Source organism: Hyperolius riggenbachi, chromosome 4 (genome assembly GCF_040937935.1).
Source record: "Hyperolius riggenbachi isolate aHypRig1 chromosome 4, aHypRig1.pri, whole genome shotgun sequence".
Lineage (NCBI taxonomy): Eukaryota > Metazoa > Chordata > Amphibia > Anura > Hyperoliidae > Hyperolius > Hyperolius riggenbachi.
Genome location: NC_090649.1, coordinates 250,147,468 through 250,174,135, shown reverse-complemented (window position 1 = coordinate 250,174,135; position 26,668 = coordinate 250,147,468). Strand labels below are relative to the sequence as shown.

The following is a 26,668-nucleotide window of genomic DNA, read 5'->3' as shown; positions in this document are numbered from 1 at the left end:
TGTCCACCACTAACCCTGCTGGTTTCCCTCTGCCGCGGGGGACCCCCCCCCCCCCCCCCCCTGCTCTATCTGGACATTTTTCCGAGCCTCTGTAGAGACATGGAGAGAAGAGAAGAGAGGAAAAAAACTGCTTTCCAGCACAAACATGCTTGAGACAAATGCAGAGATAACCACTCCGTAAATATACAACACAGGAAGCTTGAAACTGAAGAAAAAAAAAACCAAGCACATAAACCAGACTCCCCCCTCCCACCATGCATGGGAGAGATGAGAAGCCCGCAGCCACCATGCTGCACTTAACACCGAATATACAATACATATAATGCAACATAACGTAAAACATACTTGCCTGAGCAGAGGACTTCATAGGCCTGCCAATTCGCCCAGCTTGTGGCAACTTCACGAACCTTGAGTGGACCCCCTGGAATTACTGAGCGCTATCTCCGTGTACCCACACTGGCTCAGCGGATCGATCTCCAGCGGCAGCTGCCAGCCGGCCTCGGAGCTTCCAGTCACCTGCGACCCGGTTTTGGCTATGACTGATGTGCACTTTCAGTCAAAGTTTAACATCCACGAGGTTCGCCGCTGGTTTCCACGAATTGCAGCCCGTGTGTGCTCGGCTCCCACACCAGCTTATCAATATCAGCTTGATAAGCTTTACAGTCCGCGTCCGTCTATTCCGCTTGTTTTGCTGTGGAATCTCTTGAAAACACCTACTTCGGCCCCGGCCCCGTCTGCCTGTTTTGCTAGGCAGGGAAGGGTTTCGGCACCACTGTTATAAACTGTTCTTATCACCTTGCTTCGACACCATCGTCTCACAGACTGTGAGATCACTTGACTCTCCACACAGCAAACAGGATATAGACTTGCTCAGGCTTCTTTCAATGTTTCCGTCATTTATTCAAGTCACAGGAATACAGATAGATACATTCATCATATCCTAGCCATGCCAATCTTCATGTTGCGTTATAAGCTCATGATTAGACTCCCTCTTGAAGTCAATCAGGTACCTTCTTCCTAACTACGTTACTCTAAACTACATATGTACAGCATACATTATATCAGATTACAGAAAGGACGAACATGCTTAGGTCCCAGTCGGCCTTGCGAGCTAGTGCAGAAGGAAGAAGCAGAAGTGAGTTCTCCATTGCTCGCTCCCGATTTAATACCGGCTAGGAAAGAGTTAAATATGACATCATCTTCGCCACCCCCTAAATAAGTCTATTGGTGGACTCACTTGTGGTGTCATCATACACACCTACTCGATTAATAATCGATGAGGCACTTGACCCAGATGCGGGAATGTGAATGTTTAGTAAATATGGCCAATGTTTACTGTTCCTGTCCTGTAAGTGGAGGTCAGAGTAAACCGATGGCCTTCTCTTAGGAACATGTTCTCAGTATCTGCGTGTATCTTCTGCTACACGCAGACCCTGAGATGCCTCTGTCTATTTTAAAGGCATACACTGCGGACAAGCCTTTTACATAAAACTCAGGCCAAGTAACTGAGGCCTACTTAAATTATAACAGCAGACAGAAGAAGCAGCCACGGCATGGTGGGCTCTTGTCTTCTGCATGCCCAGGACTTACTGTGGTTTATTAACAAAAAGAATGTAATAGAAGAAGCACACTATACTCTGCTTTTTCTTCAGTCTCCAGGGCAGAGTATACAGTAGCTTGTAGTCAAGTCTGTTTAACCAACTTAGAACGGGGATTTATAGGGGGCAATGTGTTCAAAACTGTTATTTGTAGAATTTATTGTATGCGAAAGTGGTTAGGTAGAAGACTGTTAGCTATCTAAACTCTATTGCAAGCCAATGGCCTTACTACAAATCATGCACCCCAGCCCCCCAAAAGCCTTTGATATGCCCCTTCTTGGTGACCTTTACAGTGTGTGGGCTAATCTTACAAAGGTGATAAAACAATTGTGAACATCATTATCTTCATATCCATAACAAGTAAAACCACAAAATACCACCCTACCTGGAGGAAGGGAAGGCTAAGAGTTAAGGAAACCTCCTACAGCTCTGGGCCCTTGCAAATGGTGGGGCTGCTCCCTTATAGTCAGGGCCGGATTTAGGCCTAGGCCACCTAGGCCATGGCCTAGGGCACCACAGGAGGAAGGGCACCACAGCAGTAGGCTAATCTGGTGCAGTATTTGCAAGCTTGAAAATGCTGCAATGCAGGGAGATCAGGCTAGCTGCTGACCGCGGTACTCTGCTGCTAGCCACCTGTGCAGCAGCCACCTTACTCTCTGTGCACATTTGCATTGTGGCAGACGGCTATGGACTTGGGCAGCATTGGAGACGGAAAGGAAGAGGAAGTTTCTGCACTGGAAACGAGCTATGAAATGAATGACACTGATGGCTGCTGTGGTGTGAAGGCGAGCTGGCTACCTATACTAGAGGGAAGGGGGAGGGGTCATCTGGCTACCTATACTGGGGGGGGGGGTCATCAGGCTACCTATATTAAAGGGAAGGGGAGGGGTCATCTCGCTACCTATACTAAAGTGGGGCGGCTGGTGACATTGGCCTAGGGCGGTAAAGAGTACAAATCCAGCCCTGCTTATAGTTACGTCCTTGTTGTCATCTACTGAGAAAACTGTCAGCTATAGAAGTTCCGGTCATTTGTTTCTAGCTGTACTGCACGTAGTACTAAGGAGAAGTGTCCTCTATAGCGTTCCTTCAATGCTGACTCAGTATTGTAATTAGGAAGAGCTGTGTGTAAAACTAGGTATGTATTGTACTCCTACTGCAGGATCACTTTGTCCCTTAACTAGCTGTCTTTTACTACTAACATAGAAAATTGTCATTCCTAGGAGGAATGTATGCTGCTTTTATTAGCTTACTGTGCAAGCCCAATCATGCAATTGTGGTGTACTGTGTGTGTCCTTGCACACCGCAATAAAAATATTCTGCATTCGGCTTCCTGCATTGCGTCTCCCTGCGGTTGTCTTCTGGAACAATCCGGAAGTCTAGATGCAGGCTGTTACTAAATTTGTGGGGGATTGGAAGCGTGCTGCACAGCACAACCGCATTCAATGGAAATTACTTCATCGACATGCAATGGTTGCTGATCAATTGCAGAGAATCACGATACGAATTCACGTTTAGTGGAAACGGGCCCTAACTGTTTTTTTTCTGACAAACCACAAGGTCCTTAGAACTTTTTCCCCCTTGTTGCTACTGTTCTCCTACATATACCTAGAAAATGTGGTGATTCTAACATTTATAGGGCTTTGCTATTAGCCTTTAAATTTGGCCCATCAACTTCAAAGGAATTTGCAAATAAGCTTTGATGAAAATTCATGGAGAGACACATGAAATTCAAAGAAATTTTTGCAAGACTGCCAAAGGCGTTCTTGTTCATCCCTAATCAGCACTAGCTCACAACAGATTAAAATATCAGCAATGATAAGATATATGTCTCTCTTGGATGCACTCCTCTGGCAACACTGTGAGGTGCAGATTGCAGACACGGTCAGCCTACCAGAGCACCGGCAAACTAGACATGTTTATTTTGAAGAGACCAGTATACGCAAACATTGAGTGCTCGTTCACACTATGAGCGTTTGTGGGGTTTTTTAAGCGCTGTCAGTTTTTGAAATTGCCCTAAAAGCGCTTGTGCAATGATTTCTTATGAGATTGTTCACATGTGAGCGTTTTGTTTTGTAGTAAAATTGCAGACGCACTACATGTACCATTTTCTGAGCGTTTTGGCTAAATGGAAGGTATAGGGAAATCGCAAAGCGCTTGAAAAAGCGCTTTGTATAGCGATTTCCCAAGAGCTTTTAAGAATAAATACATTGTATTTATTTTTTTCCGGGTCAAAGAGTTCACTTACTGACTAACGTCAGAAAGTGAAAATCTCAATCGCTCAGCAAAATCGATTTGAAAATCGCTTACAAAAGCACTTTTCTAAGCTCAAAGCTCAGGGAAAAGCACTTTAAAAAAAAGCTTAATAAATCACTCAGCGCTTGCGATAGCGCTGGCGAGTTGTAATGTGAACATAGCATTACAGAATAGTAGCTTTACGTAATTTAACATTTTTTACAGATGTAAAATTGTAATGACAATCCTGGAGGTAAACTGGCAAGCGGATAGTTACAAATAAATGATAACCCACAGTCCATCAATTGTGTCAAACCTAACTGGATATACTTTGCAAGATACACGTGGTTGCTGATGAGCCCAAATGTTCATTTAGTCCAGTGGTCCTCAAACTAAGGCCCGCAGGCCGAATGTGGCCCCCTGCAGCTTTTTTACCGGCCCCCCACACACAAAATGTAATCTAGATGCAGTCAGCTACATCTTTAAATATTGGTGGTCCGCATATAGAATGAAGCCAGAAAGCAGTAATTCGTTGGTTTCCAATCAAATTCCACATCAGGTGACACTGTTGTCCAATTGGACTGCAATTTGTCACCTGGATATGCTTCACTGTCTGGCCTGCAAAGACTTCTACATTATTTTATGTATACTCTGGCCCTCCAGCAGTCTAAAGTATGTTGACCTGGCCCTCGACACAAAACCTTTGGGAACCCCTGATTTAGTCCAATCCATGTGTCTTTAAATAGAAGTCTGACACAGCCTCGAGCTGTTTCGCGCAAAGATACCCGTTTTCAAGCCAAAATTGTGCACATATAATTTTATATCTGTAAACATTGCTGACTTAAGATCAGAATTGTTTTTTGTTATTTTTAATTATAGCTGTCCTCCATGGCTCCAAAGAAAACATTTTTTTCTAGTATGGAAGTCAATCTCTTAAAGTGAACTTGAAGTGAAAATAAACTATAGAGATAACCAATTGCATTTGTACAGTTACTCCAGAAATCTTCCTTTGCAGAATTTGTTTTCCTTGCATCCCAAATTTGCGTAAATTTAATTTAGTTGTCCAGTAACTTGGGCACGGGATTATGCCAATACTTAGGATGTTGTTGTGTTATCAATATTCAGCTATCGCCTTCAATAACCTATACCTCGTACTAACCCTCCCCTACCTACACTAACCCCACCCACCTACACTAAATTACCCCCACCTATGCCTAAAACTAACCGATAGCAGACTCTGTTCCACTGCTGATGTGGGATTTGGCTACTTAATTGCCACACCCCTAGCCCCCCGATTACTCGCCCTCACTGATGCCTCTGACAATATCTGGGTTTGACTACCTGACAACCGAACCCTGGGTGCCACCTACAGACCCCCGCCAAGAGCCGGGGTTCTACTACATGATAGCCAAACTCCATTCACCACTACTATTTGGAGTTCGGCTACCACTGCTTGCTATCCAACACCACTAGGCGGAGTTTAACTATATAACAACTCCCCAAATTACTCAGTCGGCACTGCCATAGCCGCAATTTATATAGTGGATCAAGTTAACTGATTCTCCACATTCTTGTGCTAAATTTGGTTTTAAGGGTTAAAAATATTGGTTTGAAAATTGAACCATTTTGGGATTACTGCTGTTTATTCAGCTGCTGTTCATAATAAGGAGCGCCTACTGAACCTTTTATCTTTATCCTGCTATTAGGAGTGTTGTACAGCCATATAGACAAAATGACAACAGGGCAGAGATGTGGTGTAAAACAATCCTCTACAGAGAGGACTATAGAGGCTTCCACCTCTATTCTCTTAAAAAGGTGCCTCATTCAGAACAATTAGCTGCAGTAGTGTCTGACTCTGAGTCACACACATGAAGTGAGTATGTAAATACAGTCAGACTGGGATCAGAGAAAAAGATCTGCAAACTCATCTCAGCACAACAGTGAGGCAAATAGCATTGTTATAGGTAATACATGTGTATCCTTTCACCACAGGTTTCATTTTAGGAAAGTTATCTTTATGAGGATCTGTGACTGTATTTCCATTATTCATACAATACCTGTAGAAACACCACGTGGAAAGGGGTTGATTTCCAGATTTACCATTTTTTGATGCAGCTGCTTAATGTTAAATGGCTCCACAGTGAAGGGAAGTGTACCAGTCAACATCGCATAGATGCTCACCCCTCTGAAAGACAGACCACAAAATTATTTTCTAATTGTATTCATTCATTTTATCTATCTGTCTGTTTCTTTGTCTGTTGTTCTATATCTGCATGCATGGGTTTCCTCTCCATATCTAACCATCTATCTATCTATCTATCTATCTATCTATCTATCTATCTATCTATCTATCTGGATCCTTCTGAAAATGGCGCCTGCGAATAATGGTGCACGGTGTTGCCGCTAATCCGTTTGTCGCTTATTGCTGTTTTCCGTTAAAGCCTTATCGTTATTTAGCGTTAACACACATAAGCCTCTCTGTACCTATCCTTAACATCTAGACCCCCCCTGGTGGTGCTTAACCCTAACCACCCCCCTGGTGGTGCTTAACCCTAACCACCCCCCTGGTGGTGCCTAACCCTAACCACCCCCCTGGTGGTGCTTAACCCTAACCACCCCCCTGGTGGTGCCTAACCCTAACCACCCCCCTGGTGGTGCCTAACCCTAAGACCCCCCTGGTGGTGCCTAACCCTAAGACCCCCCCTGGTGGTGCCTAACCCTAAGACCCCCCTGGTGGTGCCTAACCATAAGACCCCCCTGGTGGTGCCTAACCCTAACCACCCCCCCTGGTGGTGCTTAACCTTAACCACCCCCCTGGTGGTGCCTAACCCTAAGACCTCCCTGGTGGTGCCTAACTCTAAATCTCCCCTGGTGGTGCCTAACCCTAACCTTGACAGTGTTACATTAAATCCATTCACCCTTTTGCAGTTAAATAACTTCTGCAGTTTGGCTTATGTAGGTTAGCTATTGATAAATAACGTTACTGTGCGCAATAATGTCTACTGTTTGGCATATGAACGGCGCTATTGATAAATAACGTTACTGTGTGCCATTTTTTCCCTGTGCGCCATTATTATGCAGTACTAACGATAAATAGCGATAAACGTATCTTTTTAATTCGGCGCCATTTTTATGCATAGCCGATGTGCGCCATTATTCACTGATCCTATCTATCTATCTATCTATCTATCTATCTATCTATCTATCTATCTATCTATCTATCTATCTATCTATCTATCTATCTATCTATCATCACATCATACGCTCTATGTAGGCCTTCCAAATAAAGACCTACACCACCTTCAGGCAGTGCAGGATGCTGCCGCAAGGCTGTTAACAAGCCAACTTTGCCATTGCCACACACAGTAACATTAATCCTTTGCTTACTACACTGGCTACCCATCCCCTTAAAAATGGGCATGCTACCACTCAAATCTCTACACGATGTAGGCCACGGATACCTGAAGGGTTTGTGTTGCATCACACCTCCCATACCCTCAGATCAACAGGATCTAATAACCAGACCAACCCCAAAGTCCAACTAAAAAGCCTTGGAGCCAGAGCCTTCTGTCATGCTACCCCTAACATTTGGAAAGCCTTGCCACACCCAATCAGGACAGCTCCAACCCTGGAGTCAAACCAAAACTTAAAAGCAGCCTGTAACACATCATAAATTGTAACTACCGTACTTTTCGCCGTATAAGACGCACTTTTTCTCCCCAAAAAATGGGGAAAAAAAGTCCCTGCGTCTTATACGGCAAAGGCAGGGAATCCCCGACTTCCGAACGCCCGCCGATATGAACCGCGACCCGCCGTCGGGGATTCCCTGCCTGTGGTGCTGCTGTGGCCGTCTCCTTCCTCCCCGCTTCCCTCTACCCGCACCTCGGGTCCCCCCTGCGTGTCCTCGGGTCCCCCCTGGGTGAGAAACAGCAGCGCTTACTTTCTCCATCTTGCCCGCGGCGATTGAAGACATCTGGCTTCAGTGGGCGCTTCCTCTAGTGCCGGCTTGTAATGACGCGTCATCGATGACGCGTCATTACAAGCCGGCACTGGAGGAAGCCGCCCACTGAAGCCGGATCTCTTCAATCGCCGCGGGCAAGATGGAGAAGGTAAGCGCTGCTATTTCTCACACAGGTAGGCCCGACCCGAGGACACGCAGGGGGGACCGAGGACATCAGACAACCCGGGGGGGGGAGGGGGCAGAGAGCGGACACATGGGGGGCAGAGAGCGGACACATGGGGGCAGAGAGCGGACACATGGGGGCAGAGAGCAGACACATGGGGGGCAGAGAGCGGACACATGGGGGGCAGAGAGCAGGGCCATGGGGGCACACAGCAGGACCATGGGGGCACACAGGAGGACCATGGGGCACACAGCAGGCCACTGGGGGCAAACAGCAGGACCATGGGGGCGCACAGCAGGACCATGGGGGCACACAGCAGGACCATGGGGGCACACAGGAGGACCATGGGGGCACACAGGAGGACCATGGGGGCACACAGCAGGACCATGGGGGCACACAGCAGGACCATGGGGGCACACAGCAGGACCATCGGGGCACACAGCAGGACCATGGGGGCACACAGGAGGACCATGGGGGCACACAGGAGGACTATGGGGGCACACAGCAGGACCATGGGGGCACACAGCAGGACCATGGGGGCACACAGCAGGACCATGGGGGCACACAGGAGGACCATGGGGGCACACAGCAGGACCATGGGGGCACACAGCAGGACCATGGGGGCACACAGGAGGACCATGGGGGCACACAGGAGTACCATGGGGCACACAGCAGGACCATGGGGGCACACAGCAGGACCATGGGGGCAGACAGCAGACACATGGGGCAGACAGCTGGGGGCAGACAGCAGGACCATGGGGGCAGACAGCTGGGGGCAGACAGCAGCACACTGGGGGCAGACAACAGGACACATGAGGACACCATTTGGGGGAGACCAGGAGGTCATGTACAAGGTGCTCCTGAAATATGGATGCACCAGGTTTAGTTTTTTGTTTTTTTTCTTAGTTTTTGGCCTCTAAACCTAGGTGCGTCTTATATTCCGGAGCGTCTTATACGGCACGAAATACGGTATGTACTAAACTGAGACACGCTTTGCTTTGGGTACAATGTGATTTTGGTACTATGGAAGGAAAAACTTTAAAAATGTTTTGTTGTTATTTATCTATCTGCTAGTCTGTAGTTTCCATACTGATAGTAATTCTTAAAAATTAAATTCATACAAATTAATATAGGGACACCAGTATATTGGTGTTGATTAGGCTGCTATAAGCAAAGTAAAATGAGGCAGTTTCAACTGTATATGTATAGATAGTGCCCATACTGTTAGCATCAATTGATCTATCCTAGGGGCTATTTTAGACTTAATGCATTGGTATTTGTTGGTACATGTTTTTTTTTCTCCATAGTAGTGCATTGTGAAAAAAGCTTTAATTGGTCAAGTGATATAACTGAACTAAATATTGCATCAAAAAAGTTGTTTCTGTCTAAAGTTTGTTTTATTTTTCAAACAGAAATTAATGGCAAGAAAATTCTGAAATAGGCCTCTTTACACCATGACTCAAGGATAATGAAATGGAGTACAAGTCCCAGCTGACAAGTGTGTCTCGGGCATGACCGCTAGTGTTGGGCGAACACCTAGATGTTCGGGTTCGCGAACGTTCGCCGAACATCGCCGCGATGTTCGGGTGTTCGCGCCGATCTCCGAACATAATGGAAGTCAATGGGGACCCGAACTTTCGTGCTTTGTAAAGCTTCCTTACATGCTACATACCCCAAATTTGCAGGGTATGTGCACCTTGGGAGTGGGTACAAGAGGAAAAAAAATATTTGAAAAAGAGCTTATAGTTTTTGAGAAAATTGATTGTAAAGTTTCAAAGGAAAAACTGTCTTTTAAATGTGGAAAATGTCATGTTTCTTTGCACAGGTAACATGCTTTTTGTCGCCATGCAGTCATAAATGTAATACAGAGAAGAGGTTCCAGGAAAAGGGACCGGTAACGCTAACCCAGCACAAGCAGCAGAACACGTGATGGAACAGGAGGAGGCGCAGGAGGAGAAGGCCACGCTTTTTGAGACACAACATCCCAGGCCTTGCATGAGGACAAATAGCGTGCAGATATAGCAATGCTTTTTGCCGCCATGCAGTCATAAATGTAATAAAGATGAGAGGTTCAATAAACAGGGACCGGCAACGCTAACCCAGCAGCAGCAGCAGCAGCAGCACACGTGATGGAACAGGAGCAGGCGCAGGAGGAGAAGGCCACGCTTTTTGAGACTCAACATCCCAGGCCTTGCATGAGGACAAATAGCGTGCGGATATAGCAATGCTTTTTGCCGCCATGCAGTCATAAATGTAATACAGATGAGAGGTTCAATAAACAGGGACCGGAAACGCTAACCCAGGCCAGCAGCAGCAGCAGCACACGTGATGGAACAGGAGGAGGCGCAGGAGGAGAAGGCCACGCTTTTTGAGACACAACATCCCAGGCCTTGCATGAGGACAAATAGCGTGCGGATATAGCAATGCTTTTGCCGCCATGCAGTCATGGATTTCTTCCTCATTTCACTTATCCTTAAAGTACACGCTGACTGGCAGCAGTACAGTGGCAGTACAGAAATGCTATACAGTGGTGGGTGAGCGGTGTACCACTATTTCCAGCAGCGACACAGAGCACAATGCTATACAGTGGTGGGTGAGCGGTGTACCACTATTCCCAGCAGCGACACAGAGCACAATGCTATACAGTGGCGGGTGAGCGGTGTACTACTGTTCCCAGCAGGCACAGAGTGGCAGTAAACACAATGCTATATAGTGTGGCTGAGCAAGGTACACAGAGTGGCAGTAAACACAATGCTATATAGTGTGGCTGAGCGAGCGGTGTAGTACTGTTCCCAGCAGACACAGAGTGGCAGTAAACACAATGCTATGTAGTGTGGCTGAGCGAGGTACACAGAGTGGCAGTAAACACAATGCTATATAGTGTGGCTGAGCGAGCAGTGTACTACTATTCCCAGCAGACACAGAGTGGCAGTAAACAGAATGCTATATAGTGTGGCTGAGCAAGCGGTGTACTACTATTCCCAGCAGACACAGAGTGGCAGTAAACAGAATGCTATATAGTGTGGCTGAGCGAGGTACACAGAGTGGCAGTAAACAGAATGCTATATAGTGTGGCTGAGCGAGCGGTGTACTACTATTCCCAGCAGACACAGAGTGGCAGTAAATACAATGCTATATAGTGTGGCTGAGCGAGGTACACAGAGTGGCAGTAAACAGAATGCTATATAGTGTGGCTGAGCGAGCAGTGTACTATTGTTCCCAGCAGACACAGAGTGGCAGTAAACACAATGCTATATAGTGTGGCTGAGCGAGGTACACAGAGTGGCAGTAAACACAATGCTATATAGTGTGGCAGAGTGAGCAGTGTACTACTATTCCCAGCAGACACAGAGTGGCAGTAAACAGAATGCTATATAGTGTGGCTGAACGAGGTACACAGAGTGGCAGTAAACAGAATGCTATATAGTGTGGCTGAGCGAGCGGTGTACTACTATTCCCAGCAGACACAGAGTGGCAGTAAACACAATGCTATATAGTGTGGCTGAGCGAGGTACACAGAGTGGCAGTAAACAGAATGCTATATAGTGTGGCTGAGCGAGCGGTGTACTACTATTCCCAGCAGACACAGAGTGGCAGTAAACACAATGCTATATAGTGTGGCTGAGCGAGGTACACAGAGTGGCAGTAAACAGAATGCTATATAGTGTGGCTGAGCGAGCGGTGTACTACTATTCCCAGCAGACACAGAGTGGCAGTAAACAGAATGCTATATAGTGTGGCTGAGCGAGGTACACAGAGTGGCAGTAAACAGAATGCTATATAGTGTGGCTGAGCGAGCGGTGTACTACTATTCCCAGCAGACACAGAGTGGCAGTAAACAGAATGCTATATAGTGTGGCTGAGCGAGGTACACAGAGTGGCAGTAAACACAATGCTATATAGTGTGGCTGAGCGAGCGGTGTACTACTATTCCCAGCAGCGACACAATGACTGGGGGGACCCTGGCTAGCGTGGCTGGAGCGAACTACCCTGCCTGCCTACCCAAAGCTAAACCCACAGACAAATGGCGGAGATATGACGTGGTTCGGGTATTTATTTACCCGAACCACGTGACAGTTCGGCCAATCAGAGCGCGTTCGGGTCCGAACCACGTGACCCGTTCGGCCAATCACAGCGCTAGCCGAACGTTCGGGGAACGTTCGGCCATGCGCTTTTAGTTCGGCCATGTGGCCAAACGGACTCGAACATCACCCGAACAGGGTGATGTTCTGCAGAACCCGAACAGTGGCGAACACTGTTCGCCCAACACTAATGACCGCTCCCTCAGAGACCACGCCGTGCCTGCGACACACGTGTCAGACGCTCACACGCTCGGGCTGGCTGCGGCAGTGAGGGCTTAGGTTGAGCAGGTCTTCAGTGCACTTTTCCACCCCATTCCTATTCTCTGATACTCTGCACTTTGGCTTTTCATTCGCATTGAGCTAACGCTTGGCACTTTATCCTTCTGGGTTCTGCTGGGACTTGTAATCCGTTTCATTATCCCCTGTATATTGTTATACCGGATGTCAGGAACCGGCCCGCGGCACGCCTGCGTATACGGTTCCCGACTGCGGGTTTGAACAGATTGAGAGGGGAAGCAGCCTTAGTCAAGCTAAAACACGGCTGGGACCCCTCAGAACACCTCTCACTGCCACCACTAGCGGTTCGCTAGACACTTCCACTCTGCTGTCGAGTCTGCAGCGCGCACTCCGCGTTTTCGTATTTGGGTCAGCTTTGCGCTTAGGCCAAATACGGGAACGCCACGCACCCACACACACACACAGTTGCAATCTTACACTGTCGTGAAGCAAAGACCCACTAACAGTCGTTCCGAACGATACTGTTAGCCACTCTGCTGTCGCTACTCGCACTGGCGTTGTTCGTACGTTGGGTCAGCTGCACGCTTAGGCCAACGTATGACAAACGCCCCCACACACAATGCAATTACAATTTCATACGGTAGTGTTGCTCAAGCGTACAATTAGGCATGAACTTATACACGGTTACACTTCAGTCTCTTCTAGGCTATGAGTGTTAGTTTAGTACGGCAGAAGTCAAACTTATTAAATAATAATTTAATATTCTAGAAAAACATAGAACAATGCAGAACTTAATATATACAAAAAGATTACAAAAAACAAAGTAAAAATGTTACAAGATAAAAGTTACAAAAATAACACACACGGATATTTGCGTAAAATAAAAATGGGGATTAAAAAAAACGTTACCAGCTTAGGTTAGAACGTTGTTTGACGGGAGGACGCCGTTTCGACCAGGAGTCGCGATCCTCCCTAGCTATTCGCTACCTCCGAGAGAAGACGGTCACTAGGCATCCGCCTCTGCTTTTTATACTCTGAGCTACGCCTGTAGGCTGCAACTTCCTTGGGGAGGGGAGGAACTAGGTTTTAATTAAATCTCAGACATATTCCATTTCCAGGTAAAAGTCCATACATCAAAGATTGTGAAGTGAGCCTTTCAACTCCAGGTGAAAACTTGATTACGGCTTTTTCCTGTCTCAGTTCTCAGACATAAATGGGATTTCCAGAGATCCACATACATGAAAAGGGTACTATAGCACCTCCACTAATGATTTAGTTTCCACAGGTAAAAAATGGTATCAACAGGACTTCACCCATTTCTAATAGCCTGTCATGTACATTTCAAACGTTCCTGTGTTCGTCTCCAGACTCTGGTCCTCTTGCTTTGTGTATTGAGACAATGGGCCGTCTCCTGAGTTCAAAAGCCAGGCAGATAATCCCATTAGCACTCTCAGAGGAACTGCATACAGACTCAAAGCACCTCATATGGTCAAGACAATCACCCATTTCCTTGCCCCAAGCAACTCAAGGTAACCTGCCCCCTTCTGGCAGAAAAAAATGAAAGAATATGTTCCTGTTATCCTTAATATCATCAGCACCTCAATATATCTCCACACCTCCGCCGTTAACTTGGTGCAAGGCAGATGATCTTCCCAGATTATCCTGCCAGCACCTACATTGTTGGTTCTGCTTGACGGGACAGTCCATCAGCATTCCCATGATTGCTCCCCTTCCGGATAGCGCTGGCAGGTGATTCTAAAGAATCATCCTGCCAAAGCCTACATTGACGGCCTGGCCGGGTGGGGTAACCCTTTAGCATCCTCAGGAGGGTTCCCCACCTGTCAGTTAGCTCCAAGCTACACGACTGGAACGCTAGGTCAGGTTGCTGCAATGTGTCGTTGCCCTTGGCAACCTGACGTAACCAACCAGGGGAATGCGGGTCAGTGACGACCGTGAATTCGTGACCGTAAAGACAGTGCTGCAGCTGGGGAAGGGTCCCCACAGTCGCTACACGCACTCTCTCTATAGTGGCAGGACCTATCTCTCGGTCCCTTTGGGGAACAATTCTCTGCCGGGCTGCCTCCTCCACTTCGGACAGCTCAGAGGGAATAACTTCCCAGGACCCTCTCAGCCCGCCCCTCCCAGCTGGTGACCTGCTGGCTAGCCCCCTGAGCTCTTCCAGGCTGCTGTCAAATCGAACAGCCCCAGAGAGCTCAGTGCTGCCTGTCACACATTCCAGGAAGGCTGCAGACGGAGAGGCTCCTGGGCCCTCCGGGCCAGGTTCCGAATTGAATGTGGCTGACCCAGCAACATTTGCCACTTCGGTGGACAGTCCCTCTGCTGTAGACCCGCTAGCGCTGCGGGTTACCACTGCAGCTGAGGGAGCGCCCACATTATACACATCATGAATCACATCACATTTGGTCTTAAAAACATCTGAAGGGGAAAGATCTGGCCTGGTGCCATCTGCCCCTTCAGTGGGCAATCCATCTGCTGCAGCCCAGCGAGCCCGGCTGGTTACTCCTGCAGCCGACGGAGTGTCCACCTGACACACAGCATTATGTAGCACAACACATATGACATCAGCATTATCCATCTTACACATATTGACATTTAGAACATTACATTCCACATCAACATTATCTGCTGCATTATACCCAGTGCTACCCAGCACTTCACAAGTAGCATCACTAGTTCTTGCATCGATCGCCTCGATAGTCCATGCGTCATAAAGGACATCATCAGTTTCTGCATTCTCCGGATCAACATGTCCCACTCCAGGCCTGGGCACTGGAGAATCACTAGGGCTGGCTCCTAGCAAACAGTCCATAGCCCCTGGGGCCTCATCAGCACTCCCTACTTGCACAGCATTATCAAACAGTACCTTGCACGAGTCCTGAACTTCTGCTGGGGATGCAGGCCCCACAGGGTTTGGAGTAGGCTCATACCGGGCCACTAACCGTCCCAGGTCAGTACCCAGCAAAACGTTGGTAGGGATTTTGTCTGTTACCCCAACTTCTTTCAATCCACTGCCGGCCCCCCAATTCAGGTGGACCAAGGCGGTGGGTATGGCTGGGGTGACACCCCCAATTCCTCGGACAGCAATCATTTTCCCAGGTATGTACTGCTCTGGGTTCACAAGCTGGGAATGTATGAGAGTCACTTCTGCTCCAGTGTCTCTCAGCCCAGTGGCAACTGTACCCCCAACCGTGACAAGCTGCAGATTCTCTGCATAGCCAGTGGCATTCCTGGTAGCACACAAAGCCGTTGGGACTTCACTGGCGTTTGAGGCCTCACTGGATTTTGGGGCCTCCCTCTTCCTCTCTGGGCAAGTCGTGCTGATATGACCCACCCTGTCACATACAAAGCATTTCCGAGTGTCAGGTTGCTTGAATCCAGGAGACAGCGGTGCTTGCCTCCTCTGGGTGCTGGGTGAAACAGGTTTAGCAATCTGTTCTCCTCTCCAGCTGGGCGTAGTAGTCCTCTGGGACTCAGGTGCTCTATGGGCGGTGTAGGCATCGGCCATTTCCGCAGCCTCATCCACTGTCTTTGGTTCTCGATCCAGCACAAACAGCCGGACCTCAACAGGACAGGTGTGTAGGAACTGGTCTTTTATCATCAGCTCCTGCAGGGCATCCAAGGTTTCAACAGCCAGTCCTTTTACCCACTGCTGGAAGGCAGTGCGCAGGTTGCAAGCATGATCCAGGTAACTGTCATTAGGACCTCGCTGCACTGTCCTGAAACGTTTGCGATACACCTCTGGCGTGAGGTGGTATCGCGCAATAATGGCTTTCTTAATCGCCTCAAAGTCTGTTTCTTCCTCCTAGGGGAGACTCACAAATGCCTCCAGGGCCTTGCCTCTCAGCCCTGGTGTGAGGTATCTTGCCCACTGCTCACGGGGCACCCCATACTGCCGACAAGTCCTTTCAAACCCCTGTAGGAAAGTGTCTATGTCAGAGTCCTTGTCCATAGCGGGGAACTTATCCAGGGGGATTCTGTGGACTCGCTCACCTTCGCGTTCTGCGGGTCCAGCAGACCGGTTCTGCTGCTGAAGTTTAGCCAGCTCCAGCTGGTGTTGCCGTTCAGCTCTTCCCTCCTCTGCCCGGAGTCTGTCCCTCTCGGCCTGGCGTCTTTCACTCTCGGCCTGGCGTCGCCGTTCAGCTCTTCCCTCCTCTGCCTGTCGGTGCAGTAGGATCAGCTTTAGGCGCAGTTCAGGATCAGCCGAGTTCAGTAGCTGTAGATCAGCTTCCAGAGATGGCATCTCCAAGTTCGGTGGATCATCCAGGACATCGTCTCCACTCGCATCCTGTGGTGAGAGCGATTCCTCCTCTGGCGTGTCGTGAGCTGCATCCGCTGACGTTGAAGCACGGGCTCGCTCTGCCTCATCATGCTCCTCGAGCGCACGAACTAACTGCTCCTTAGTCTGGCCGCTCACCGTCTCAATGCCTTTGTGCTCACACAGGTTGAGTAGTATCTCTTTGTTTTGCCTTGCATAGCTGGATGCTTTCTGAGCCATCGTGTTGCAAAAAAGAAAAAGAAAAAGGGGGGAAGGGAAAGCAAATACCAAGTGTGTATCTTTGAACAAAAAAAAAACGTATATAGATTCTGCACTGAGTAGACTTCTGTAGGCTAGTTGCTTCTAGCAAGCTTCCAGCCTTTAGTACTCAGAATAGCGAGCTAAACTGCGTACTAATGTACTAAACGATGCCACCACTGCCAGCCAATTATGTCAGGAACCGTCCCGCGGCACGCCTGCGTATACGGTTCCCGACTGCGGGTTTGAACAGATTGAGAGGGGAAGCAGCCTTAGTCAAGCTAAAACACGGCTGGGACCCCTCAGAACACCTCTCACTGCCACCACTAGCGGTTCGCTAGACACTTCCACTCTGCTGTCGAGTCTGCAGCGCGCACTCCGCGTTTTCGTATTTGGGTCAGCTTTGCGCTTAGGCCAAATACGGGAACGCCACGCACCTACACACACACACAGTTGCAATCTTACACTGTCGTGAAGCAAAGACCCACTAACAGTCGTTCCGAACGATACTGTTAGCCACTCTGCTGTCGCTACTCGCACTGGCGTTGTTCGTACGTTGGGTCAGCTGCGCGCTTAGGCCAACGTATGACAAACGCCCACACACAATGCAATTACAATTTCATACGGTAGTGTTGCTCAAGCGTACAATTAGGCATGAACTTATACACGGTTACACTTCAGTCTCTTCTAGGCTATGAGTGTTAGTTTAGTACGGCAGAAGTCAAACTTATTAAATAATAATTTAATATTCTAGAAAAACATAGAACAATGCAGAACTTAATATATACAAAAAGATTACAAAAAACAAAGTAAAAATGTTACAAGATAAAAGTTACAAAAATAACACACACGGATATTTGCGTAAAATAAAAATGGGGATTAAAAAAAACGTTACCAGCTTAGGTTAGAACGTTGTTTGACGGGAGGACGCCGTTTCGACCAGAAGTCGCGATCCTCCCTAGCTATTCGCTACCTCCGAGAGAAGACGGTCACTAGGCATCCGCCTCTGCTTTTTATACTCTGAGCTACGCCTGTAGGCTGCAACTTCCTTGGGGAGGGGAGGAACTAGGTTTTAATTAAATCTCAGACATATTCCATTTCCAGGTAAAAGTCCATACATCAAAGATTGTGAAGTGAGCCTTTCAACTCCAGGTGAAAACTTGATTACGGCTTTTTCCTGTCTCAGTTCTCAGACATAAATGGGATTTCCAGAGATCCACATACATGAAAAGGGTACTATAGCACCTCCACTAATGATTTAGTTTCCACAGGTAAAAAATGGTATCAACAGGACTTCACCCATTTCTAATAGCCTGTCATGTACATTTCAAACGTTCCTGTGTTCGTCTCCAGACTCTGGTCCTCTTGCTTTGTGTATTGAGACAATGGGCCGTCTCCTGAGTTCAAAAGCCAGGCAGATAATCCCATTAGCACTCTCAGAGGAACTGCATACAGACTCAAAGCACCTCATATGGTCAAGACAATCACCCATTTCCTTGCCCCAAGCAACTCAAGGTAACCTGCCCCCTTCTGGCAGAAAAAAATGAAAGAATATGTTCCTGTTATCCTTAATATCATCAGCACCTCAATATATCTCCACACCGGAGGTTCTCATTTAGTGTTATTGGTACACAGGACTCCTGGAGATTATTATTTGTGTATAGATTATTTTGATATGTGGACATTCTAATTGTTGAATTGTTGATCAAGAAATTTGTGAAATATGTATTTGTATGATTGTATATAACTTTGCTAAGCACTAGTCACTTTGTAATACGCACTATTTTTCTATATGTATTAAAGAGGAACTGTAACGTCAAAACGTCCCCTGGGGGGTACTCACCTCGGGTGGGGGAAGCCTCCGGATCCTAATGAGGCTTCCCACGCCGACCTCCGTCCCTCAGGGGTCTCGCTGCAGCCCTCCGTGCAGCGGTGACGTCAATATTTACCTTCCCGGCTCCTGCGCAGGCGCTCTGACGGCTGTCGGCTCCGAAGTAGGCAGAAATACCCGATCGCCGTCGGGTCTGCTCTACTGCGCAGGCGCAAGTTTCCGGCGCCTGAGATCGGGTATTTCCGTCTATTTCCGAGCTGAAAGCAGCCACAGCACCCCCGCTGGAGCCAGCAAAGGTAAATATTGAATCTACAGTCGGGTCTGTCGCCGGCTGTTCGGAGGGCTGCAGCAAGACCCCCGTGGGACAGAGGACGGCGTGGGAAGCCTCATTAGGATCCGGAGGCTTCCCCCACCCGAGGTGAGTACCCCCCAGGGGAGGTTTTTGATGTTACAGAGTCTCTTTAAGTGCTGTTGCACCTGTGCCTTATTACAAGTTCCGTCTTATTTACAGAGGGATACAAACTATTTGTATACCCTCACCACAATTTTTTGACTTTTTGTGATCATGCAGCCTTCCCCCCGATTTTCAGCTTTGTCCCTTGTTTTGTATTGTACTGATGTCTTGGTTCTATATGTTTGATTTTTTTGCCTTTTGTCTATATATAATAAAGATTTACTTAATTTAAAATGTACTCCCACTAGTGCGTTGTGAGATGCTTTTCTCTTGTTTTGCACATATGATTGTTAGAGATGGCCCGAACGGTTCGCTGGTGAACTGTTCCCGGCGAACTTCCATGGTTCGCGATCGCGGCGAACGGGGACTTTTTCCGGAAGTTCGGTTCGCCCCCATAGTGCATCATGAGGGTCAACTTTGACCCTCTACATCACAGTCAGCAGGCACATTGTAGCCAATTAGGCTACACTCCCTCCTGGAGCCCCACCCCCCTTATAAAAGGCAGGCAGCTCCAGGCATTGGACTCACTCGTGTGCCTGCAGTAATTAGTGAAGGGATAGCTGCTGCAGACTCTCATAGGGAAAGCTTAGTTAGGCTCTTGTAGGCTTGTTAACTTGCTCCTGGCTGATTGTTATTGCTAAAAAAGCACCCCTTTTGAGAGCTAATCTTGTTCTTGTGATCTATTTTTTTTGTGTGTGTGTGGCCCACTTGCATTATATACAGCCCTGTCAGTCAGTGTCACTGTGCCTGTCTGTGTGTGACAGGTGCACATGTAATACCCATCACTGCATATACCTACTACCTGTTGTGTTCGCTTCATTGCACCCACCTATTTACGTGAGCGCACGCAGTGTCACTGTGCCTATCCTTGTACCTGTCTGTGTGTGACAGGTGTACATGCAATACCCATCACTGAATATACCTACTACCTGTTGTTCACTTCAGTGCACCCACTCACCTACATGAGCGCACGCATTGTCACTGTGCCTTTCTGGTACCTGTCTGTGTGTGACAGGTGCACATGTAATACCCATCACTGCATATACCTACTACCTGTTGTTCACTTCAGTGCACCCACCTACCTACGTGAGCGCACACAGTGTGATATACCACTCTGTGCATACCTGTTAACTGCACCTGTGTGACTGACTGCACATTGTATTAGTCAAGTCAGTGCATACTTTTCACTTCATCCCCCCCAATATGGACAAAACAAAAGGCAGAGGCAGGCCACCCGGCAGGTCTGTACGAGGTCGCGCTGTCGTGATTTCCTGCGGCCCGCGACCAAAGTACTGTGTTCAGAAGAAGGCACGTGCCATCAACCCCCAATATTGTCAGGACGTAGTTGACTATTTAACACAGAACACCTCATCTTTCTCAGCTACGGAAGCATGACATATCTTCCTCCTCCTGCTCTGATTCTGGCACCCCACTTAACACTCAGTCGGTCACCACAACCAAAGTGCCATCACCCCAGGGCTCAGCGGTGTGGACATTTTTTTGTGTGTCTGCCTCAGATGAGAGCAATGCCATCTGTACTCTCTGCCAATGAAAATTGAGCCGTGGAAAGACCAAGACCCACGTAGGGACAACTACCTTATGAAGGCATATGATTACAAAGCACAAACTGCAATGGGATGACCATTGCAATGGGAAGCAGCACACAAAAGCAAATCCACACACCGCAGTGAAAGATATGCAATTATTTCTCAAAAAAGGCGATACCCAAACTGTATCGTGATGTTGAAAGGCAAGTGGTGTCATCTCTGGCACACAGCGTTGGGTCAAGGGTCCACCTGACCACGAATGCCTGGTCTGCAAAGCACGGTCAGGCTTGCCCGAAGACTAAGTCAGTCCCCACACACAGCATCTCTGCCTGCACGCCGTGTGACTGCCTGCCCCAAGACTAAGTCGCTCCCAACACAGCATCTCTGCCTGCAGACTAATTTTTCTGGCTGCACTGCGGCTGCAGCAACAAAACGAATGTCATGTATATGTGCCAATTCCCCTTCGTGATCATTACCTTGCCGCGGTGAAGGGGCTTGCGTATCACAATGAAGCAATGACCGCCGGCTATATGAGTGTCTCGGAGGGGGGGGGGGGGGGGGACGGCACACCCACGATAATAAGGTCGTTGCTTCATTGTGGACAGACGAAATTTGATCAGCTGGACAGTCACTGTTCTGTCATTCAGCTACCTCAGCCTGGTGACCATATGGGCTTGAAAACCGCCACGGCTTGCACTCTGGCCATGGTGCGCACCAGTCCAGCATGGCTGTCACTACACAAACAGCTGTTTGCGGTGCGTTACACAGTGAGTTTGGTGTGTCAGTGTGAAGCAGTACTCTAATTACACTCCCTGATTGATGTATACACATCCAAGATGTTTTAAAGCACTTTAGGCCTGCAATTTAGCATTCAATGTGATTTCTGCCCATAAAATGCTGCTTTGAGTCTAATCCAGATTTTCCCCGGGACTTTTGGCATCTATCCCACTCCGCCATGCCCCCTCCAGGTGTTAGACCCCTTGAAACATCTATTCCATCACTTTTGTGGCCAGCATAAATTTTTCTAGTTTTCCAAGTTCGCCTCCCCATTAAAGTCTATTCGGTTCGCAAACCTAAAATCGGAGGTTCGGGCCATCTAGAATGATTGTTTATTATCTCTAGATATGCACAGTGGTTGATACAAAAGTGACTACTTATGCAGTGCTCTTTGGGTCTTTAGCCAGAAATATACAGGGAAAAGCACACATACATTCACTTCAGTGTGGCTGCGTGTGAATGAAACGGCATCCAGCCATGACTCCAAAAATGTGATGACAGGGTTCTCACTTACCAAAAATCGTGTGTGAATTGTGAAATTGCAAAAATGCATTTCCCACATACAGTGCCTTGCAAAAGTATTCACTCCCCTTGGCATTTGCATTCCAACCTGTAAGTTTAATGTTTCCCAGCCCATTTGGAATGGCAGGCTCTAGCTCCTTTAAAAACCAGAGCCTTTTTTTCAGTTTGCCATCTGTGATCACTGTGATTGGCTCAAAATGATCATCTGGTAAGGAATGAATGAAACGGGCTCCTTACCGATAGGAGGTAGCTTGGCTGTCACATGACATCTAATTCTGTGGCGGTAGCGAGCAGGGATTGGCTTGGGACTACGGAAAGCTGCGGAATAGAATCTACGCCTCATCAGATAAATAGAAAATCACTAGGAATCGCTACTGCAAATTGCTACAAAATGCGCTAAGTTTGTTATTACGCTTATGGGTTTTGGTGTGCACTAGCCTTTAAAAAAAGAATAAACTGAAAATTGGTGTGCATATGTATTCCCTCCCTTTGCCATGAAGCCCCAGTTCTAGTGCAACCAGTTACCTTCAAAGGTCACATAATAAGCGAAAGGAAGTCTACCTGTGTGCAATCTAAGTGTCAAATGGTCTGTCAGTATAAATACACTTTTTCAGACTGGCCCTAGAGGCTTCAACACTCCAAAGCAAGAGGCATCACACCATAAAGACCAAAGAGCTCTCCAGACTGTCAGTGACAAAGTTGTTGAGCAGTATTTTGAGTTTGCCAAAAGGCATGTTAGTGACTAATCTAATCTATGGAGGAAGGTGCCCTGGTCAGATGAGGATAAAATTGAACTTTTCAGCCACCGAACAAAATGCTTTGTCTGGCGCAAACCCAACACATGCCATCACCCCAAGAAAGCCATTGCCACAGTTAAATATAGTGGCATTATGCAGTGGGGATGTTTTTCAGCAGCAGGGATTTTTTTCAGCAGCAGGGACTGAGAAGCTGGTCTGAGTTGAGGTAAAGGTGGATGGTGCTAAATACGGGGATATTCTTCAGCTAAACCTGTGTCAGTCTGTCAGTGATTTGAGAATGGGATGGACCTTCCAGCACGACAAGGACCAGAAGCATACTGCTAAAGAAACACTCAAGTGGTTTAAGAGAAAACATTTAAATGTGTTAGCAGTGTTCTCCCCAGAAAAAAATTCCAGCCTGGTGACATGAAAAAGTAGCCAGGTGGGATGATATGACAGAATGCAGGGCCGGCGCTTCTTTGCTTACAGCAGAGGAGGAGGTGAGCCAATGAAAGCTGGGTGGTCACCAAAAGTAGCAAAAAGTAGCCGGGTGGAGCACTCGGATAAAAGAGCCTGGGGAGAACTAGTGTTGGCATAGCCTGGTCAAAGCCTAGACATCAATGCAATAGAGAATCTATGGTCAGACTTGAATATTGTTTTTCTCAAGCAAATAATATCCAACATAAAGAAGATGAAGCAGTTACTTTGCCTTGAGGAATGGGCGAAACGTGAAGTGGCAAGCTCACAGAGACTTATTCAAATCAACTTGCAGCGGAGGGTGGCTCCACAAAGTACTGACTACAGGAGGATGAATAGTTTTAACCTCCCTACTGCTACATCTGACACCAACCTTGTCTGGTACTGCTTACTGATTCATCGCCGCCTTCGCTAATAATTGAGTGTCGCTTTCCGAACACTCATGCTACTGGCCAATTTTTGCACCAAAATGATATTCCATTTTTGGCGCTTGCCGATTGTCATGCCAAACTTCAACAACCGTTGCATCATTTGCAGATCGCCACTTGCTGATCGTCCCAGCACCCCATAGCCATGACATGCCAAACTAAAACACCCCGTTGCCCCATTTCTGCAAATTAACATTAAAGTCTATATAGCTGCCAAAATATGATGGTAGGAGCTGTGCTGAAATGTTTTTGCCTAGCTTTGGTCCTTACTCACCAGTCATTCTCCTTTGATAGCTGTGAAAATACTCTGCAACTCTTATGTCACATTTGAATCAGGTTGAAACTTTAGAATTTGCAATTATTCCAGGAACCTGCAAATGTCTGAGTGTTTGAGCCGAGAATTTAGGAAACAAGCAAGAGTTAAAAGACCCACCTGCTTTGCCAAAAATGTCCTACAAATAGTAAAATACAGGCAATCATGTATACTTACATTGACCATACATCCACCTTTGGTCCATATTTTTTATTGGCCAGTAGTTCTGGTGCCGCGTATGCAGGACTTCCACACTGAGTGTTGAGTAGGTCTTGTGAAACACCTTCACACTTAATTGTGTTGCTCAAACCCAAATCTGTATTGAAGGAAAGTTACAAATGGTTTTAATCCATTTTATTTAACTACTCCACGGTGCAACACATGGAGTAGGTATGGCCTGCTTCATCAGGCAAAATAGGGAGTAACTGGAATGAGTGTAGTTCAAATCAAACGCCTCTTCACAGAAGTGCTTGGTTTGAACTACACTCATTCCAGTTACTCCCTATTTTGTCTGATGAAGCTGGTCATACGTACAAAACCGATTGCACTACTGAGTAGTCAAAGCAAATTTTTGTCTGAAATTCAACAAAATTGAGTTTTCTTTGGGGAGTCAAGTCCACCAATACCTCCTTTTAAACTGTTTTAGTGTATTTTACTTTATTATTGGTGTCTCTCTGTTCAAGTGTTTCTAACTAGTTTTGAGTCCACCGTTGGTGAAGGGGTGGTTTCCGCTTTTTCTTATCTACAGAGAGTGACTTCTTAATCTGAGTGGGATCAGGTCTAATCTCCCCAACCATGACTCTTTATTATGAAATAGGTCCCATGCTGTTCTTATAGAAACTTTGGTGGCTAATGCAGTTCCCTGCAATCTGGTGTTAAGTCAGCTGAATCTAGTTATCAATTACTTTTGGTCATTTGTCCGAGCAAGGAATGGGAGATATGGATGTTAGATACTGTAACTGTGAATCTTAAAGCCAGCCTGAGGTGGGCTCATGAAATGAAAAAAAAAAAAAACAACTAGTGTATCTGATCCTGGGGGCTGAGAGGATCAGGTAGCTTTCAAAACCGCCGCTCCCCGCCGCTCCCGTGGGCCGCAATGGCCCACTTTCACTTTTGAGACCTCTGGGTAACGATGCTGGAATGAGAGATTCATTCCCTCACTCACAGCGTGCAGGGAGGCAGGGGAGCAGCAGGAGGCATGGCCAGGGAGAGAGAGCAGTCCAATGGCAGCTCTGGAAAACCTGCAGGAATGCCCCTGGTGGGCATTTTGAACAGGGAATCCCTCTCCCACATGTTTACCTCCGAGATAGCTAAAACTATTGTTGCTAATCTTGGGGGCTACAGCGCGGCGGTGGGGGGTGGGGGGGCAGAGAGTGGCAGTGTGGCAACAAAGAGGCATGTCATGAGGCAGAGAACATGCCTCTGTGTCCCATCTGCCCCCCCCCCCCCCCCAACACCTCATGTTCTCTTTAACAAAATAAATTCATAACTTAAATGTTATGTATGTACTTAGGTCTCATTAGTCAGGAAAAAGAACCTTGTTTAAAATCAGAAAGCATTTCTTGTGAAAAATACGCACCATACAGGAAATCAGGAAGAAGGCACATACTTTTTCTCATGTCTTTAAAAACACAAAGTAAAAAACAATGTTGATCTGTAACATACATAACCTACCAACTATTTTAATGTTGCCGTTTTCATCTAACAGGAAATTTTCAATTTTCAGGTCCCTGAATAAAAAAAATAAATCTGATTAGTAATAACACTCAGGGCCCATTTCCACTATCACGAATTCGCATGGGTTTTTCACATGCAAATTCGCATAGCAATACAAGTGAATGGGACTGTTTCCACTTGTCAGGATTCCTTTGCGTTTTCTATGCAGAAAAAATCTGCATGGCAGAGCCATCAGAATTCGCATGCTGCATATCGCTATGCGAATCGCATACAATGTATTTAATAGGAAATTCGCATGCGGTTTGGGTATGTGAATTTTCATGCAAATTCGCATAGAAACAACGGAAAAACACACCAGCACTGCCATGGTTAAATTCGCATACATCATCATCCATGCGAATTCGCATGAAATTCGCCTAAAAATTCGCATAGACCCGCATGCGAAATTCGCATCCGCATGCAAATTTTTACCATGGCGATTCGCACCGCACAAGTGGAAACGGGCCCTAAATAATAACAAAACAACAGGTTCTTAAAACCCTAGAATGAATATTTTGATTACTGGTATATAGCTTTTTATTATTTTGAAGATATTTTCACATAATTATGCCTTAATATAGAGATATTAGTTGTCTTGAAATGTTATTGGTTTCATCAGCATCAGTAATACATGTGATGGAAAAAAGCTACAACAGGAGTATTGATTCCTCTTGTGTGACTCTGATGATATAGGTGGTATCTAACACCTTGGTGTGAGCACCCACATTAATTCATTAGCCTTAATAGCCTTTATCATAAGATGTCCAAGGCTACTCATTTTTTTTCCCTAATTGATTATTCTCCATCTGTGAGTTTTTTTTATGATTTATCATTCACAGTTTAGGCAGAAAGTTTTGATTCAGGAACATACCATTTCTTTTTTAACCCTTCAAACTTAATCCGCTGTGTTGTGGGGCAATGGACAATATCCATGCATTGCAACACATATTCTTAAGGGACTTTCACATTAAGTGCAGAGTGGTGTGGTGGGTTCCGACACACTTAGGGCCTGTTTCTACACAGTGTCGGCATGCGTCTGTCCCGAATCGCATGTGGGCA

The 26,668-nt window shown here is 46.9% G+C and overlaps 1 long non-coding RNA gene across 2 annotated transcripts in view; it reads left to right on the top strand.

Annotated features, from left to right (window-relative positions):
• Positions 1 to 26,668, top strand: part of LOC137503716 (uncharacterized) — a 192,648-nt gene that overhangs the window by 141,931 nt on the left and 24,049 nt on the right. The gene's annotated exons all lie outside the window — the stretch shown is intronic.